The sequence below is a fragment of the Antechinus flavipes genome, chromosome 1 (genome assembly GCF_016432865.1).
Source record: "Antechinus flavipes isolate AdamAnt ecotype Samford, QLD, Australia chromosome 1, AdamAnt_v2, whole genome shotgun sequence".
In the NCBI taxonomy this organism is placed as follows: Eukaryota; Metazoa; Chordata; class Mammalia; order Dasyuromorphia; family Dasyuridae; genus Antechinus; species Antechinus flavipes.
In genome coordinates, this window is record NC_067398.1 from 465063628 (window position 1) to 465084990 (window position 21363).

Sequence of the window (21363 nt, forward strand, 5' to 3'; positions counted from 1 at the left end):
AATTGTCTTCCTATTCAAAAGGCCAATGAATACAATTCTAACCCCACATAATATTCGATTAGTATTATTTTAAAGAAGAGTTTTTACAAATGTTGAGTTTAGCTTCTAATTTTCTAGCTAGAGTGGCCCAAGACTCAGTCTCAAGGTCTAACCAATATTCAATAGGACTCCCAAAACACAAGACAATTTTAAAAATGAAAGCAGTTGTTCAATGAGAAATAATTTTGAATTTCATTATGTTTAAAAAAGAAACTGAATCAAAACAATAAAATGTTCTTGGCTGATAGTCATAAATTAAAGATGGAATTTTGCACATTAGGCAAAACAATAAGAAAGTCACTGTTAACTTAGTAAGAGAAAAGTTTTTACAAAGAGATAATATGAAGAGCTGGCATGATGGCTTGATATATTTTACTTTAGCATCAATTCAATTAATAATGGTGGGTGTCTACTGCACTTTGGTACCTCATGAGCAAATCAAAATGACAACTATAATTATTATAGGATTTAAAGAATCCTTGCCACATTCCCTTGGGAATTCATGTCAAATCCAAACATATTCTCAGATCTAGAAAACTCAAGACAAAATGAAGATATTTTGTGTTCCCAAAGAAGTTAAAGACATGATTTGAGATATTTTGGAACAGATTAGAAGAGTCCACTCTTTCCAAATTCTAACACTCTATCAAAACTCAAAGTGTAGAATTCTTGAGAATCTATGTGCTAGATTATAATCACTGGATAAAAACCTACAATCACATTAGGGTATTTGAAGGGCATTGACATATCTAAGAATGTCTAAGTCTCAGAGTGTTTACTCCATCTCAACACATGTGCTTTTTATATTTTTATGCCCTATTCGGGGGCTTTCATCAGTATAAATTTCTTTCAAATGGATTCTCTGGATTTAAACTATAATCCAAAATCTATGGACTAGAAGACATATTTAAGATTATCAAGTTCTTTACCACCACCCCGCCCCCCCCTCCCTTTTTTTTTATCAGGAAGGAAACAGGCCCAGGGAGATTAAGTGAAATATCTAATATTACAACAGAGACAATAAATATTGGACTTGAAATTTGAACCTAGGCCCAAATCCAATATTCATCCCACCTTATTGATTAAACTTCAAAAGTGTAGTGGATATCTTATAATGATAAATATTTGTGTGCCAGTAGTGCCAGGCACTGTGCTGACTGCTGAGGATACAAAGACAAAAACAATTCCTGCTTTTGAAGAGCATTTATTATTTTAGGGAGTCAACATAAACATTTCAGTCATTTTTTTCAGTCATGTCTGACTCTTCATGACCCCGTTGAGGTTATTCCTAACAAAGATACTGCAGTGGTTTGCCATTTCCTTCTCCATGTTATTTTACAGATGAGGAAACTGGGGCAAACAGGATTAAGTGACTTTCTCAGGGTCATGCAGCTAGGAAATTTCTGAAATCAAATTTAAACTCACAAAAGGAAGTCTTTTTGATTTCATGCTCTGTCCATTGCATCAACATAAACACAGATATGCCTGTGTGCTGTAAATACAAAGTTATGGTGGAGGTGAGGTAGAAGTGGGGAAGGAAGAAATAGATGGGAGAGCAGGAAAATCATCCCACGGAATTATAGTAATACTCAAACTGAGCTTTGAAGAAAACTAGGAATTTTAAGGTAGAAGTAGGGAGAGTGTCTACCAGTCATGGGAAAGTCACAAAGATGGAAAATATCATGTAGGAAGACAAGAAAAAAGACCAGTTTGACTGGACTGAAGATTTCATGAAAGGAAACAATAGGTAAAAAGTGCTTGAAATGTTTTGTTGGAGGAAGGACATGTTTTCAAATTAAAAGATATGTTCTTTGTTTAAAAAATTTATTGGAAAATGTAGAAAAACAGAAGTTTTAAAATACACTAATAGGAAAGATAAGTTTGCTTTGTAATTTTTGTTGAATCTTGTGGTTGCAAGTATATAATGAAGAACATACACTCTCTCTTTCTCTTCTTTTCTTTAACACATCAAGGTAAGCAGTTGAGGCTGGCAGAAACCGACTGTTTTTCCATTCACCTTATTATTGAGTTGTGGTTAAAGAGCTTCCTTTTTTGTTATCAAAAGATCTTAACTAAAACTTCAGTTAAGCAATGAGGTAGAGTTAACATTTTTAAGGGCATGGAAATTGTGCTAGACACCTGTTTAAAGTTTGTAATAAAACATTTAGAATAATGATACCTGGCAAATCATAGTTTATAACTAATATTTAAAAAATCATGCCTTTTATTGTCTGTCATATGGATAATACCATTATTCATTTCTATTTCTTTTACTTAAATTTTCAGGCATGTATTTCTTTTCACTCAGTCTTTGTTAATACCTAACAGGTACCTAATAATAGAATGTCATTGTGGAAATTATCTTGAAGGTACCATCAGCAAAAGACAAAAATGTAATTAAACATGAGTTTTAAAATGATCAAAAGCTTTATAATTAGCCATCCAGATACATTACCAGTGCATCTCCTTCTGAGACTATGCAATGGTAACTAAAATGTGACATTTTAGGATATTCTTTAGAATCAAGAGTTGTTAACTTGAAATATGTGAACTTTATTTTTTTTTAATTTGATAACTAATTCAATATAACTGCCTTTCAATAGAGCTGGTTTTCTTTCACTGTATCTGGTTTCTTAGGAAATGTGCTAATTCATTACTCTGGGTTGTGTAATAGCTATTTGAAAAAGAAAAGAAAGGAAAACAGTGTATGATGCATAGGGCAATGACATCATTGCTTATTTCTAAAAAGAATTCCATTTAGGTCTAGATTTTTAGCAGTGTCACAATTTCAAATAACACCTGTTTTTGATGTGGTAACTAAGGATCTTGATGCAGAATATAGAAGTACTGGCCTCAGTATTACTCATTGAAAGCATGGTTTTTTCATTAGAAGATTGGAAGAGATATCATGCTGGACCTCTTCAAGGGGGGGATATCTACTGTCTCTGAAGAGTTATGGCAGATCCCTGTCAGGCCAGGCCTGGTTAAAAAAGAGTCTAATTGTGTATCCCATGATTTGTTATATTGTCTAGACTGGAACAAGAAATTGAACCTATTTTGATTGAGGGAATGGATTAAAAGATTTGTCAAAGATTAAATTAAACAAAAATAAAATTAGTCAAATATGTAATGTTTCTTTGAAGTCTTTGGGATTCAGTCAGGTAGAGTAATGGCAAAGTTTTATAAAATGCACATATTCATAAGCATATTCATCATCACATCGCTTATTTTAAATACTTTTTCAGTCATGTTTTTGAACTTAGACCAATTGAAGGGGTAGTAGGAAACACAAGTTATATTTAATTGACACTTCAATTATATGTTAAATAACATTGACACACCCGCAATCATTTACAGGTTCATCTTATAGCCTTCATGATTCCTATGGTTTTTAGATTTTAATTTTTTTTGTAAATGAATGTGATGAGGAATATAATTTGATTTTTTTCAAAATTTTCTAACTTGGAAATAAACACAATTTGATTTTATTACGGTGTTAGCTTGCCCTGTCATAATAATCACTAATATTTATATAGTAATTACTGTGTGCTAGGGCTTGTGCTAAATGTATTATAATTATTATCTCATTTGATCTCCACAACACTTTGCAAGGTAGGCACTGTTATTATCCTCATTTTACAAATGAGGAAACCAAGGCAAAAAACAGTTAAATTATTTCCCCACATTTAACTAGGAAGAGACTGAATTTAGATTTGAATTCAGGTCTTCCTGACTCTAGGCTCTGCACTATTCCACTGTGCAAGCCTGCAACATTTGTTCTTTGTGACTTGAAGAAAAACGTGTTTTGACTATGTTAAGTCTCTTGGGATTTTTTAATAAGTGTTAGGAGAAAAAAAACTTTTTAATAGGCTAAAATAGCTAAACATAAACATAGGATTCCTTGATTTGAGATCATTGTTATTACTTTTACATGTTAGTCTTTCCTTGAAAGTGTTGTTGTAGTCAATGTACTGGACCCAAATGTTCAGTCATTTCTTGAAAGGCTAGGCTTATTTTCTGAAGGGTTTTTTTTTTAAATATGATTATGAGTCTTATTACTTGCAAATGCAAAACAAATATCCAATGCTATACTTCACACTAATTCCTTTTCCTTTGTATTTCACAAGTAGGACTTTTAAAGCATGAAGAAGATTTAAGAATCAGATTTTTCAATGCACTGATTTGTCAGGGTGCATGTAGCTAAAATCAAATAAAGCAGAGGTTCTTAAATTTGTACTATGGACCCTTTTGGCAGTCTGGTAAAGTCTTTCAGAATATTTTTAAATACATAAAGTATAATACCTAAGATCATAAATGAAGACATCTTTATTGAAATTAGTTTTTTTCCTTTTATTTTATTTATTATTTCCCCCAATTACATTCAATTAAATTACAAATTTAAAAAAAAATGTTTCTAAAATGTTTGAGTTCTAGGTTTTTTCCCTTATCTCCACCCACAATTAAGAAATCACTTGTAAAATTGAAATTACAGTTTTTAAGGAATAAGTTCATGGATCATAGATTAAGAACTCTTGAAAGATAAATACATATATCAGGAAAGAAGCAAGCTATTTAAAATTCTTTATCAAAACAAAACTCTTCCTAAATGCCTTTTCCTTATTTGGAATAACTGAGCTGCTGTATGGGGTCCACATTCTCTTGCAGGATTTCTTGCACAAGTCCAGTGCTCAGTAAACATTAGCTATTGTCCAGTGAGGTTTGAATAAAACTGTAAAAATGAATAACTAGTTTTGTGAATGACTTCCACACAAAAAATCACTTTGGTCTTATAAATATGGATTTTTTTTTACTGTTTATTATGTTGATTATCAATATTCAATAGGGCAAAAAATAAGGCTGAAGGAGATGATCTTAAAAATCCTCCCACTGAAAGCTTAAATAAAATGTGAGTCCATTCTTTCCAGTTTTGTCTGCAAATGTTAGCATAGGTTGTGGGGCAGCCATTGAAAAGCTCAAATGACTAAACCACTCAAACTTAGCCTACCCATAACAATATTTGCACATTCTGGTAATTCAGCTGCTCTAAGTTCCATAATCACCAACCGCAATACATTAAAAGAGTTGATTTTTCATTGTCTTTCTAGCTTTCATTTCACATTTTTGCAATCATTTTTATAGTGTTTGTTTTTATTTCAGGGTTAGTCAGCTATTTATTTCATTAGCACAGAGCAAAGCAAACCAATAGATAAAGAACTGTCTTTCCTCCCTTCCTTTCATAATCATTTCTTTTTTTAAGTAATAAATTTACATTTTATAATCTTAATCATGAAATTGCAAATGAAATCAGTTCTAGAAAGATTAATCCAGGCGTGCTCACAGCTGTGAAGATTGTGGAAATAAATATCATTTTGCAATAATGTATTCTTGACAAAAGGCATAACAAAAGAATGATTTCTATTCAGAGATAGTGGATATATTTATTTTGCATGTTGGGGGAGGGGTAGTGGTCTCTTGCTTTCGACCCTGACCTAGTTTTGTAGCTGCTTATTATTCAGCTATATGTTTGAGAAATCTCTGTAATTTAATTTGGCATCCTCTTCTGCATGTCTGCACCTAGCAGTAGGTGCTCATAATATTAGCAATGTCCCATGCTGAATCATATTTATTTTAAAAAATCTTAATGTACTCATAACTCAGAAAGAAACTGTTAATTGTTACCAGGGAGCTGCCTGATTACAGACTGGATGTCTCGTCCAGGGCCCTGCCATAATTAGTAACCACTGTTGACATTTAGATTTAAATTGAATTTTCTTCTAATTAAACCCAGAGGGGGTTGATCCTCTCAGATGTACAGGTTAATAAAATTAGTCAGAAACTGTTAAACAGTAAGCTGAATTCTCCAAGAGAGCTGTCCCAATGTATTGTTAAGAATTCTGTAATTAATATAAAGAGCATTCACTCATTAGATTTGAATTGTCTTTTTCTGTTTTGAGTTGCATGTGGTTTTGTAGTAGTTATTTCTTTAATTAAGTCTGTTTCCTTTGATAACTCTAGTATTAGTAATTTCTCTCATGTTAGTAAATTTAGAATTATCAGTACTATTGCAATGATCCACTATTCCATTCAGTTATGCATAATTCACACTTCCATTTTTTCTAGGTGTACTCAATGAATAATAATAAATGCTAAAAATAAATGCCATAGTAGAATGAAATTTTGGAACTCCAGACTACTCTGAACTGACTTCTATTCACCACTGCTCTTGCAACAATGATAGTTAAGCTGTGGGTAGGCCATCAGAATTTTCCTCAGTCTATTTTCCTACTGACTCTTTACAAATTTTTACTTAGGCAAAGTGAATTTGATGGGATCTCAAAAGCGTGAGGTTTGGATTTCTTTGTTCTGGTTTTAGGGATTGTTTTCTTATCTACATCAAGACACGCTTTGATTTCTCAAACTTCTAAGGGGAAAACTGAACAATCTAGTGAAGTTCCCAGGATGTGGCAGGGAATGTCAGAAAGATAATTAGTGAAAGGAGAAGAAATTGGTGGTATTATACTGGAATACTTGGCCACTGTCTTTTGATAGCATTCAGTTTTTTGATGAGCTTTTGAGGGAAACAGTTTGTAGTCAAACCTTTAACAATGATCTCATTTATGACTTTCCATGTCAGTCATGTTTATAAACATTCCTAAAAATCAAGCAAAATTTTACAACTCTATAGAAACATTGTCTAGCAGAAACTTTTTTTTTTAGAGGTCGGGGTTCCCTAAGTTTCTAAAACCAATTATTGAGTCTGGAATATAGTAGTGCTCTAAAGATGCTTACTGAATGATAAATAGCATCCTTCAGCTCTTTAATAAATAGCATTTTCTAACTAGCATTAAATGACTAATATTTGTTTTTCTCTTACTTTGTTTCTGAAACATTGCTCTTCCCTTTCGCTCCAAAAAATTCCACAAAGGAAGTCAAAAGCACTTTCCATTGTAAGTGAAGAAGAGATTTTAGAATGTAAAAGACACATACAAGATCTGACAATATTCCTCAATGTTAGGTCCATTGTACAAAAGAGAAGCTTTATTATTTTATGTATCCCTTTCTTCTTAATTTCCTAAATAAAACAAATAGATGGAAACAGAAGATGACTTCATTTTTTTCTGCTCAATCTACTTAAACAAATTGAATTAAAAAAAAGTTTCATTCCACAATTAGGTTCAGATGTCATGAAACCAATGAATAGACTATACATTGGCAGGTATACCTCACACTAAGTAAATTTGTCTATTCTCTTTTTCTTTTTCTCTCCACTCTCTCCGCCCCCTCCCCCCAAAAAAGAGAAACCATGAGAATTAATATATTCTTTAATGTAACTCAAAGACTCAAATTACTGGAGTACATTAAAGATTAGATAGTGGTACCTACTGGCAAAATTTGAAATTGCAGAATGATTCTATTAGCTATTCTAAAAGTCCAGACTTAAGAAGGAGGTTTAGGGGTAAGACAAAAAAACCTGTGAGCTTTAAGTGAAGAGTCAAAATACTAATAGGGATAGAATGAACTCCTGTGACAACACGGAGCTGCATCCTGTGTCTTAGAAGAAAGCCTGAAATTAAGACAGTATCACTGTGTCAAACGTGATGAAAAGGAGTAATGAACTAGTAAATATAGACCACAGATCCCCAGAGGAGTAAAACTTACAGTGCTGTGCCTAGCATGGGACTAACTACTATCTTAATCCCATACTCAACAATTGAACAGCATGGTGTAATGAAGAAGTACTGGACTCTAGCTTTCACAAATGAATTTTGGGGATTGTTGGATGCTAGACTTTGGAGTAAGAAAAAAAATGAAATTTAGGTCCTTCTTTATATACATTAATTGTGTGATTCCAGGCAAGTTACATAATGCTTTTAAAGGACTTTGATTTCCTTGGCTGTAAATGAGGACAGTAATAACACCCACCTCATTCATGAGGCTGTGTTAAGGGTTTTTCCAAGATGATAAACATACAATACACTTTACACATTTTAAAAAGCAGCAGTTATTATAGTTTTTATTTTTGTCATTACCATTTGTCATTATCAGATCATCATGTTCACCTCTTCTCCTCAGCTCCCTCTGTTGCAAAATTAAGGGATGATGTGATCCCTAAACTTCCTTCTGTCTCAGAGGTTCTGTGATTTACAAAATCAAATGTAAAACAGGTATTTTTTGGAAATGTACTTCAAAGGATCTATTTTTTTAAAATGAGTTGGTACAGTTAGTGTCAGTGAGCTATGGAATAATTCATATCATCCATATTCTACAGGAATTGTTTTTTTTTATTTTGCCCCAATGCATATTATTCATTTAGCTTAAGAAGAAAAATATTTCAAACAAAATTATATAGTCAAGTTTTCATTAAGGATACAACCACATGTGGACAAAATAAGCAAATTTTCACCAATTTTTACCTAGTGGTCTTAGATACTCCTGTTTTCCATCTCTACTTCTGCAACTCTAGATTACCCCAACAGATTTTGCTTCTTGTCAAAAAATATGCCCATCTTCTCCTTTGGCAGAGCTATGTTGCTCCTGGAATCATTAACAATTACTCTGACTTTGTGGCCTCAGATCTATTCACATGCTTCCCAGAAATAATTAGGGATAGTCCTCCCACAAAAAGGGATGCATGTGTGAGGGCAATGATCATCTCCTAAGGAGATAATCCTCCTTTTGACAAACTAGGAGATAAGTTATTTTTTTCACTGAAGCTTGTGATTGATTAAAATGGTATTGGGACACCAGTGAGACATCTCTCACTGACTCTTTGGTTTAGACACAACTGTCTTCCAAATCTTGATTCCTTATATCCTTTTGACAAATAATAGGCAGAAGCTATTCTTGAGTCAGATGAAGGGTTGAAACCACAAAGATAAAGGCCAAGTTTAATGCAGATTAGCGGAAATTAGACTGATAGTTTATACCCACATCCTTCTTAATATTTTTAAATACCTTGTCATCTTGCATCATTCAAGGAAACAGACCTGTATTTAAACTAGCTGAATTCTCTCTTCTCTTAGTTAAGCCTCATGCTTCAGATCAGAGGTGATCTCTGAAATGTAACTTTTCATCATACCCTGACTGTTACAATTTTAATTCAGTTTTGTCCCACATGCTCAAGGGCCAAAAGAAATTAGACTAGTTCTTTCAGAAACAATGAATGTATTGAAAATAGGCCACAAACCACCTTTATTGTTTTTTTATTCATTTTTTAAAGATGTAAGCTTCTAAGGTAATTTTCTATCTTCTGTTATGATTACAAATTCTATTAAGAGCACAATCATTTCCAATTATATGTATAAAATTATGTTCATGTATATGTTTTAAATAAGCTTCCTGTATTTTCCTTCCACATATATCTCTATAATATCCATTGCTTTTGCACCCAATATTATCCTTTATAAGTTAATTTTCTTTTTAGGACACATTTTCTATTGTTTGATTTCTCACTTCCTACAAGATTCGTCTTCTCTTCTGTGTTGTTGTGTTGAAGATAATCACCATCACCTGAATGGAGGTCAGATGAGAAGAGGTTTGGTGCTGACTTTCCTGTTAAATGCTTTGGAGAGGATGCTTGAACATGCCTCTGGAGAAACCTCTCCTTCCTCTTCCTTGACAAGATATTTAATCCCTAAAAAGAGTAATCTTCTAAGAAAGTGGATAAGATATCGAATTTATTGTCTAAAAGATCTAGAGTTCACATCCTACTCCCAGACACTTACTACTTGTAAGACCCTTGGCAAGAACTGCCCCCTCAGTTCTCTTCTATAAAATGATTAGGTTCTTTCTTGATAGTTTCTTTTTAAAAGGACCAGAATTTTAAAATGTTACTAATGTCAATGAAAATTGTCTAATCCATCTAGTGTTAAAACCATTCCACATCTAGATTTCTGATTCCTTTGATGGCATCTTTGATCTGACTCTGAATAAGTTTCCTGACTAGTAATGCACTTAACTATCTTTGACCTTTGACTACATAGCTTTTTCATTTACTCCTTTTTACATTTTTGGCATGTTTTATTGTATATCATGTCATTTACTAATAGATGCTCCCTTTCTCTCATCCAGTCACACCTTATAATAGAAAATAAAAACAAAAGAGAGAGAGAGAGAAAAAAAAAAGCAGGCCCGCAAAACAAGCCAACGGATCAATAGATCAAACCATGATACCTCATTATTTAAAAACCTTCAATAGTTTCCTGTTCCCCCTAAGATAATATATAAAATCCTTAGCTTGGAATTTAATGTATTTTACCATCTGGTTCCCACATCATTTCCCATATTACTCCTCTTCATATATTTTCTATTTCAGTCAAATGGATTTACTAGCTATTCCCCATACAAGGTATTCCATCATCCACCATCATGCCTTTGCATATCTGGTGCTCTATTTATGGAACACATTTCCTACTTGTCCCTGCCTATTTGACTTCCTTCCCTTCAATCCCAGTCAGCTGTAGATGTTGCTTCCTTTTAGAAGAGTTTTTTGATTTTTCCAGTTGCTAATCCTTTCTCATCCACCCACCTCTGAAATTACTCTGTATTTATTTTATATATGTGTACATTATTTATCTGTTTATACAAACACACATGTATACATACAATTTTTGTATATGTCTGTATGTACAGATATATACATATGCACTGCATTCCCAAGTAGAATGTAAGCTCATTGAGACAAGAAACTGTATTGCTTGTCTTTCTACCTCTAGCACTTGACCCAGTGTCTTTAATATAGCAGGCTTTTAATAAGTTTTAGTTCAGTGAATTGAATTGTGTACTTTACATACATTTTCTCTTCTGATCTCATGCCATCTCCTGACTACTTCTTTCTGGAAACAAATACTCACAAAAATATGGCTTTTTCCTAGAGAAGACTTTATCTTCAAAGAGGTAAATAACTGTTATCGAATATTACACCAAAAATAAATCCCTATCATAGTACAACTTGAGCAGAGAAAAACAGAGAAACTTTTAAAGCAGCTCCTTAGTAGATAGGTTTCATTATATACATATTTTTGTTAGTTTTAAGGAAAGCACTTGCCATCTATGGAACAATTATTGTCCTGCATAGCTTCTTCTTGACTCACAAGAAACAGTATTGTAAATTTTTAATAGTATTTTATTTTTCCAAAGATGTGCAAAGATAGTTTTCAATATTCATCTTAGCAAAACTTTGTGTACCAAATTTTTTCCTTCTTCTCCTCTCCCTAAGACAGCAAGCAATCCAATATAGGTTAAACATGTGTAATTCTTCTAAACACATTTCCATATTCTTCGGACTATTCAAAAAAATCAGAAAAATGGGGAAAAATATGAGAAAGAAAAAGAAAAATAAGCAAACAAAAACAACAACAACAAAAGGTGGAAATATTATGAAAAGTGATATTGTTAAGAGAGTTGGTCTTGGAATCAACAAGACCTGTCTTCAAGTTGTACTTCAAACAAATGCTGGCTATGGGATCTTGGAGAAGTCTCTTATTAACTCTCCATTAGCCGCAGATAATTCTCTAAAACTATAAATTGTATATCTGCATTGATAATTAGACATCTTTTTCTTTTACTTTGTATGCATGTGTATGTGCACATATAAGATATGATTTCAAATATTTAGATTACAAAAAAATAGATTTTGTCATGTAGTTAGCAATTCTGGTTTGTACAATTTCCTTTGGATATTTGGATATATGGATAATGGATAATCATTATTATCTGAAATTAAGATTAAAAAATTCAGATAATTGAAGATACAAGTTTTGATTGTATTATACTCATTTGTTATCCTCAAATTTTTTTTTCAATTACATTTGCTTAACCCATAACAAGTCTTTTTCTGTTGACCTAAGAGGAAAAATTGAAAATTGCACTAAATCTATTTCCATTTGGTTGATCAAAAGAAAAGGGGGGAAACAATGCAAATGTTTTCAATTTAGAAAAAAAAATGTGCACATATACATACATCTTCTTTGATTTGCATTTCAAAAAAAACACACATTCAGAATTAAAAGCAAAATGAGCAAAAAACTGAAGGGTTTAATGCATGGAAAAATGACTGTTTACCTAAATTTCTAAGTAGTGAAAGACTTGATTAGGAGGAGAAAGTATTTTTTCCTTAATTATGTTGCTTTAGAATTAGTAGCAACACTAATATAGTAAGGAGTTCCATTTGATTTCCAAAAGCTATTTCTCAAAAGTAGATGTCTACATATTGACATGTGGCAAGAGAATTTTCATGACTGTGAAGCTGTTTATTACCTTTGGAAGACTTTGAGCTATTTTGGATGTGTTCATGGGCAGTGAAAATTTATGCTTAAAGAGTATGCCAAAGTACAAGTCATCTATTCCAATACCCAGTGAATGAGGCAGTGATGGGAATACTAGAGTCAAAGTTTCTTTATTCCTAAGATGACCCTCCTTTAAAACAAAACAAAGCTCTGTGGTCCCCTTATTAACCATTTTCATCGATTGAAATTTTATTTCCAATACAGTAAATTAACATACTATAACATATCATGATAAAAAAAATACATCTTTAAACCTTGCTTTTTAAAAAAGTTTTATAGTCTGTTCAAATAATCTTACTAAAAGTTACAAAAATAAAGAAATTACAGGCCAACATATCCCCTACCTTCATGAAGATTCAAAAAAAACATATTCTATACTGATAAAAGACTGATTTAAAGGTTTTTATCTAGGTTTTTTGAGAATGATTGTTTGTGCTACACTTTTACTTGAAAAATCTTCCTCTGTTTTCTGAGGTCTATTCAAAAATGAATCTCTGTGATAGACTTTTCTATTTTTATTTTTATTTTTGTCTTATTTCTTTAAAAAATTTCCAGTCTTTGCTGGAAATTATAAGTTCTTGTGCCACATTGAATTTTATCCCATTTTTATTGGTTTCTTTCCATTGTAACATTTTTCATAATAAGATTTAAGGAAACACATTTAATGTGGATAAATCTAGTTCAGATTCTGGATTTTCACTCCCCATTGCTATCCATTCATAAAGATGACTAAGTACCCTTCCATCCATCCTCAATTCAGAATAATTAGGATCATTTTGAATCCTTCTCTTAGGTATCAAAATGCATAATTCTATAGTTTCTATTGTTTTTGTATGGAGATAAAGAGGAGAACTTTATTTTATTGGAAATATAGAGAATTAATGAATTGTTGATAACCAAGAGTACCTATCCCTAATCCCTTTCTTTTGTACTAGTTATTCAGTCAAAGGAGATGTATAACCATGGTGTCTAGTTCATTTACTCTGATATTCTGACAATGGTTGGCTATGGAGTTGAACTTGTACTATCAGCATTAAATTTCAGGTACATTGTTAGGTTAAATAGGCTTTTTGTTCATTGGCTTAGGAATCTGTCCACCATTTGTTATTATTGTTTCTCTGGGGAAATGAGTTCTGAGTTCCAAACCACTGAACTTTGTAAATGAACTTTTGGAATACAACTCATTTGTAAACTAGGCACTCTACCCATACTGAAAGTGAAATCATATCTTCTTAAGCATACTGCTATCATTATAAGGTACTTTCAATTTGTATATAGATAGTTAATTCCTTTTTTTTTTCTTTTGTTCATCTCAGTTTATATTTTTCTCTTTTTCCATCTTTGTAAATTTCTTTTTTTTTACTATTTTTTTGCTGTCATGACTTGTCTAAGCTTCTCAAAAGTAGGGCCTGTATTTAATACTGTGGTATTCCTCACAATGCCTGACAAGAGTTGTGGATGCCAAGTATATACTTGAGAAAAACCTGTTGACTTGGCACCCTGATTTAATAAATGATGCATCCTTCAGATGCCAAATTCATATTCAAGTATCTGGCTATCAAACTCATATCCACTTTTCTATATTTCCTTCCTATCAAATATCTTTGGCATGGTGTTGTTAATTTCTCAGGTGCATTCATGAGTTTCATTGTCTAAATTTCCTTTGTTGTTTTTCCCCAAAATTATAAACTCTCCACTCAATGTCAGTTGTATTCTTTCTCTTCTTTCTTTATTTTATCTCTCTTAATTCAATGCTCCTAACATTCAAGGACTGTTTTCCTTTCAAAATCCTAACATACTTAACAAACTATTATACCTTTTGTTATCCACTAAACTGAAACTATGTTTGAATTTGTAACTTTAATCACTGTTATTTCTAAAACTTCTCTCTAGTCTTTCTGCCAATTTACAAAATCATTATAGTAAAAAAAAAAAAAAAAGACAGTAGCAACAACAAAAAAAAAACAGTTTTTAGTAACATACCCTAGTGGATAGAGTTCTGGAGAGATTTAAGAAGATCTAGGTTGAAATATCTATAGCTTCTACTACTGTTAGTTCATGATTCAATCTCAATTAATAAGCATAAGCAATTACTAATGATCTAAACTCCCCCCAACCTTGTATTCATTCAATTTCAATTTCTTCCTCATATGTACAATGGAAATGAAAGTATCTACCTTACTTCTGAGTTCTTTTGAGACTCAAATGAAATAATATATGTAAAACACTTCTCAAAACTTAAAGTACTAACCTGCTATTATTGTACATGAAAAAGCTATAAAACAAGTAAATGATAAGGTAGATGTTTTAGGTTTTTGTTAAGTTTTGTTTTTGTTTTTGTTTTATTTTGTTTTGTTTTTGGTTTTTTGTGGGATGTTATTTTTATCCTCTGAATACATGAAGATTTCAGAGAAAAAGTTAATTGGTGGCCATTGAGAAATCAAGGAAAACTTTCTGAGAGAGATGAGACTCTCTTTAGGCTTTGACAGACCACAAGAAGTAACTTAATACTTATGAATCTGTTTGGTCATGCATAAAATAGTAGTGATAACACATGTATTTTTTTGCCTCATCAGGTTCTTGTGAGGAAAATTCTCTTTAAATTTTTAAAGGTTGCATAATTGCAGAATTGTACTAGGATTTTCCATGCTGAGATTTTCCATGCTCCTGGGGGAGCAGCTTTATCCTGAAACACCTGAAGGTATAGCTGTTGTTGAAGTACTGGTTGCTGCTATGTAGTGAGATGAGAACCCACAAGGTTCTCACAAGGTGTGAAGGTGTGCCCACAAGGAAGAGAATAAGTACCCTGAGACTAGGCTTTCATGGCAACTTAGGAGGGATGAATTCATCTGAGAATTGTGATTGAGAGAGAAAAAAGTAAATCCCATAGGTATGCTCTTTGACAAAAACCTACTACCCTAAACTCTTTAAGGTTCTATATAAATTGCATCAATCATGGTTAGAGTCTATATTATTATTGGCATTTTAATAATATATAGTTATGTTATGGAATAAATAGATCTTTGTAGACAGACTGACTAAACAAATGGATAATATACCAACTCCTTTACCTAAGATTTAGTGATAAAAATAAAAAGTATAAGAATCTTTGTTCTAGAGGAATTGTATTTCAATGGAGGATACGACATATATGGGGAGTGGTAGCCAGGGAAGGGAATATTTATATGAAGAATCTGAAGAGTGATGAATGTATTCATAGAGCAATCAGTTGATAAGTCCAGATACAGTAGGATTATTGATTGACTACTGTGCCTAGGACAAGAGGTAGAAAGTAAGGTTTAGGGATTAGGCATCCAATAGGGCAGATGGCAAGATAGTCAGGAAGCATAACTTGGTGGTATATGAAGTGTATAGTCTGGTTTCATCTGAGATCAACTTGATATAGTCAACTAGGGAAGTCTGGGCCCCAGAGCAAAAGCTGAATAAACTAACTTCCTTATGGCTTATGAAGGCCCAGATATGCAGGATCCTGGTCCATTATTAATGAGAAATTGTGTTCTTCCTTTTGGAAAATGAATTCATAAACAGACTTTTAGCAATTTATCAAATCATATTTTTAGGACTTCTTGTAAAGTGCTAAGGTACTTTCTCATCAAAGGCAAATCTCTTGGAGTTAGCTAAACTATTAGTGGTAGAAAGCAATGTGTTAATGAAGGAAAACCTTAGAAAAGACAATACTGGAAATACCCTTTTGGTTTCTTTCTATGGGACCAAACTGTATTCTTTTCGAAATGTTCAAAGAATATGTAGAGTGGAGTTAAAGGGAGTTATATAGAGTTTTTATTTATCAATTTAAAAGATACAGATATAATAATGATTATCATACTAATGCTGAGAAATTTTGCTACAGAATAAAGAAGAAAAATGCCATCACTTTGATTTTTAAAATATTAGAAAATATGAAATCCATACAGAATTTTCCAGTAATCTATACCACATGATGAAGAATTCATTTATGCCTATTTGGCACACAGAACTTAGAAGGCTAGCCAGAGGCTATTAGACCTATAATGGTTTTGCAAGTGTATATCCTAGAATGTATAGTTTTACTAATTAAATAATTTGGGGGAGGGAGGAGGAATACATCATCAATAGAATATTAAATAGCTGGTTTTTCCATTCAACAAGAACAGTAGTTCCCTTATCATGTTGGCTAAGAAGATAGCAGGTCCTTTAAGATTTACTTGATGCAGGGTAAAGAAAAAGAAAAACTGCAGTATTTAAAATCCAAGAAGATTGTCAAAAAATAGAGTTGTGTTGGTCCTAAAATGTATTAGGGCTTTTCTGAATGTCATTGCTTCCATTTTGAAAGTCACAAATTTAAGGTATAGCTATCAATACTTGTCCATTAAGCAAAATCTGGTAAGAAAGTACATCCTATTTTTCAATATTATGTACTGTGATATTTTCCCCAAATATAGTAGTATTACTTTGTTATCTAATAGTGACAATAATAATATAGCAGTTCAAATGACCTAATATGAGAAGGATTTCATTCTTTAACAATCTTTACTTAAATTACCCAGAACTAAGTATCTCATTTTTAGCTCCATTCTTTACATTAAATCATGACATCAAAGTCGTTATGCTTGCTCTGATCCCTTTGATTCTAATAATAACCAAACATTGCACTTACAATGCTGATATTCTCACTTTAAGATTATATGGAATAAATCACTGGAGAATTTTAAAAATTAGTACTTTATGCAAATTGAATATGGCTATGAATGTTAATTATAATGACAAACTATTCTACATATAGACGACTATTTAGCATTTCTTTCAAAAGTGGAATTTCATAGCACATACACCATTATTTCCCATGATCATGAGAAGTGGGTTCTTATAATAATACATAGCTACCCAGAAAGAAATTATTTTTTATGAGCCTAATAAATACCATATTTATGGTGACAGTGTAGATTTGTCTCTTTTGTCTCTGCAGTATTCCTTATTCATTACATCTAAAACTTCCTGTGAATGAATCCTCAAAATGATGCCTCAAAACCTTGATATTCTTTATTAACAAATAAAGTTGAAGGTATATTTGGGGTAATACCAAAAGCCAGCTCAGTCGGAGGAGAAAAAGATAAAGCTGGAGAAAATTGCTGTTGACTGAAATCAAACTATACTCGTTGCTTACAATTGATTGTGTGTTGTTCAACCACAAAGATAAATTAGAACATAGAATACTGCAATAGAAAAGTGGTTTAGATGTCATAGAGACAGTATGACTATTTTTATCTCTCAGTTGTAAACCATAGCTTACAGTGGCTGAAATGACATTGAACTGTTTTTCTCTTTGATGATTTACAGTCTGTATAGTGCATTTGTAAGAGCAGATGTCACGTTTTATGTATTTGAAAGTGTCAACACTGCTGACTTATGTCTGAAGATTCTGTTCTTGAATCAATAGAATGTAGTGATTTCCATTTCTTTTTTTTTTTTTTAAGTGAATATAGTGAATACTGGTCATCATAATGCTGCAGTTGAACTCTTTACTTTTAGTCTTACTTTATATGAATAAAATTTCTGATGCTTATTATGTAATATCTATATTTTAATAAGCATAAGCAATTACAGATGAACCAATATTTCCCCCTTTCCCTGTGTTTAACTAGTTTTTAAAATGTTTATCTTAAGTCTTGGATATATCTATCCAAAGCTCAAGATGAACTAAACAAAAGAAAACACATAAAAGTTTTCATAATAAAAAAATAAATAAATAAATAAAATCTATATATATTAAATTCTCCTCATATTTTAAATTGATTTTCATTTTAGCAGTTAGGGTGGAAGTTACTGGTAGTCTCTCTTTTTTTTTTTTAGTCAAATTTGCATTTAAATAGAAAATGTTTCAATCATTTAACATCTGAAAACCTGAATATTTTATTAATTCTTTTTTCCCTATCTTTTTCAGTGCAGAAATGAAGTTATATGGTATTTTCCCATGACATGGAAAAATTCTGAACTTCCATAAAAATAGTAGTTCATGAGTATACTCTTACTTCTTTAAGTTCTATCCATGAAATTCCTGTTGTTAATAGGAACAGTATAGTACTAGTACGAATAGAAAATATAAAAAACTCACCCCCTTGCAAAGCAGGTATCTTTCAAGTCCACATAACTTCCTACTGGGGGTAAAAATGAAAATGAGATTGTGAATAAAATTTAACAATTTACTTAAATAGACTGTAGTAGTGTAACATAATTATAAATTGTTGCTATTGGAAAATAATATCAATACTTTGAATCAATAGAATGATTTCTTTGTTGTCCAATAGTGTAAATAATGCGATTATTTTCTTGTGAGAAGATAAATGTGAATATGTAATATTTTTAAAGTCTTAGGAATTCTTTAGTTGGCAGAAACGAAGCAAAATCATTTGTTCTTCAGGGAAATAAAACCATAGCAAGAATAATATCATTAGATCTGTTCATTTAAACTAAAGAGTTGGTTGCAAGACTACAAACTTTAATATGTGACTAATTATGTAACAATCATAGTGCCATTTTCCAATATATACATTGACAAATGCCATATTTATAATGAACTTCTCAGTTTTTTTTCTCCATTTGATGGATCCATCAAATCACCATTTGACAGTGGGCCAACAATAGCCAAAAAAGGTGCCAATAGATCAGAACCAACCTGTTGTCTATATTTAACACTGAAGTTTCTTCTTTCTCTTAATCTAATCCTTAGATTCTCAGTTTCTTCTAAACCCTAAAACAAGAAAGACCATTTTCCATTAATTGCAATATTAGTTTTAAGTTGCTAGCGATTTCCTTATCATCACCAAAAATGTCCTTAATTCATTGGTGGTAGGTATGCATGGTGAACTCCCAAGAAAACTTCTTAATGAAAAGGAGTCTCTTTTCTTTGCCAGAGTTCTGTATAGATTACAGAATAAACCACTTAAATGGACAAAAGTAAATTCCACCCTTAAATTGTTTAGCTTTAATGACCAAGTTGTTATTAGTTACCAAGATAAAAGGCTGCTTCAACATTACTCATTGGATTGACAGGTTTTTAAAAGTGCCTTTTTTGTTTACAAAACAAAAAAGGAACTTAACTGAACTCTCAAATCCCAATGATGTCATATAAATATTAACTTTTCTAGAGATTTTGGACAAGTGTAAGAACAGAAGTTTATATTGCATGATGTGAATGTATTTTTTTAAGGAGGCTATTTAAAGGCACATAAGAAAGTCTATTTGACAATAGGAAAATGTTTTTAAGGGTATCTATTGAGTTTTCATTGATAAAAGTAAAATACACCATAAATACTGTTTATACACAAAACATGTTACTACTATTGTAAACTCTATTAAGGGTCTCATCTCTCTTATTTTTCCTGAACCCCTTTGATAACTTTCATGTGCACTTAGCAAAGTATTGTACATATTATTCTGTCATCTAAATGCCCTTGAAGTTTTCTTGAATTTCTTGAATATTGCTTGAATATAAAATAGAATTTAAAGAAATAATAACAATAATAGTTGCACTTAGTGCTTTAAGATTTACAAAATGATATACTTAAAGTATCTTATATGGATAAGCATTCTTTTAAAAGCATCCTAAAGTTTTTCACTTAGAATCAGTTTTTTTTTTTTTAAATAAAATGCTCATATCTATGAAATCTGTGATCACAGCTTGTTGGTATGCCTGCAGGCCTAATAAAGCTGCTTGTATTCTGGGCTAGTGGGTAAGGCAAGTATGGCAGGCAGAGTATACCACATTATATTTTGCCTGTAATGTCAATCATATCTATTATTGAAATAGGAAAGCCTAGAAGAAAATGTTTCTATAAATAAAAAAAAACCCTACATAAAAGCCAATAGGAGGGTACTTCTCACTTAGACTTTATGCCTCAGAGTATTGACCTTCTCATTTTCAGTGCTGTCATTTCAAGTCTCATCAAAACTAATGATGTGATTACAGTGAGTTATCAGGTGTGTCATTTTTTTTTTTTATCCTCCTGGTCCTGGAGGTCTATTTGGTGATGAGTGCAATTTTCTAGGGTGGAGGTGAGAAATAGATGGGGGGGGGGGAATTGGATTAGAACTGCCTTGCACTGCTAAAGCCAACAACATTATTAGTATTTGGATGAACAAGGGTAATGACAGTTATAGAGTGGATTCCTATTGCTTCATTGTTCTCTGAGTGTCATCATGATAGCTAACTTGGAAAAGAATTAAAGCTGTGAGGTTTGTCTTGTGGCCATGGCTAAGAAATATCAAGCAATCATTTTGGAAAGGAATTAATGGAGGAAAATGGGAATATGAATGGTGAATCGTCGCCCCCTTATGGGAAAATCAGAAGTCACGTTAATGGTGAATAAGGATAGTAATTCCAAGCTTTAAAGGAAGTCTTTCTGGTGAGAAGCCTATGAGCCTCTCTCAGAAGTAAGAAATCAGAGGGTGTCTGAGGTAAGCCATAGATCATTGGGAACCCCCAAGGCAATGAGAGAGATGGGGGGCTGGAATAGAATTTGAAGTGGTGTACCATGGTATAAGTAAAAGGAATATTGGGTTTCAACTTAGAGGAAAGGTTCTGCTTCTATGTATTTGTGTGCCTTTGGATCTTCTGGACCCCAGTTTCCTCATCTGTATGAAGATCTTGGGCTAGCTGACCTTCATGGTTTCTTTTGCCCTCAGTCCATGTTGCTATGATCTAAAGCTAGGGAAATTAGAACAAAATTTGAGAGAAAAAAACAGAGTACCCATATGAGCAACCTTTTCACTCTCTTGTGGTTAATACAATAATCCTTACTCTGTTCCAAAAAGCCCATGCCTTGGGCTCTAAGGCCCATTAGTATTAGCTTAGGAACATAGGAAATTGGTTTCTATCTCTCCATGGTCCCTTTTTTCCCCTTAAATATAAGTATTCTTTCTGAATTTATTTCTCCAACTCTGAGTCCCTGAGGTAGAAAAACTATTAACATCACAATACTCCAACTCACACTTGCATTGATAGATTGGGTCCCTGAGAAAGGAGAACTATTATCGTCAT

The 21363-nt window shown here is 32.3% G+C and overlaps 1 protein-coding gene across 3 annotated transcripts in view; it reads left to right on the forward strand.

Annotated features, from left to right (window-relative positions):
- TOX (thymocyte selection associated high mobility group box) overlaps positions 1-21363 on the forward strand; it is a 352655-nt gene that overhangs the window by 110047 nt on the left and 221245 nt on the right. The window lies entirely within an intron of this gene.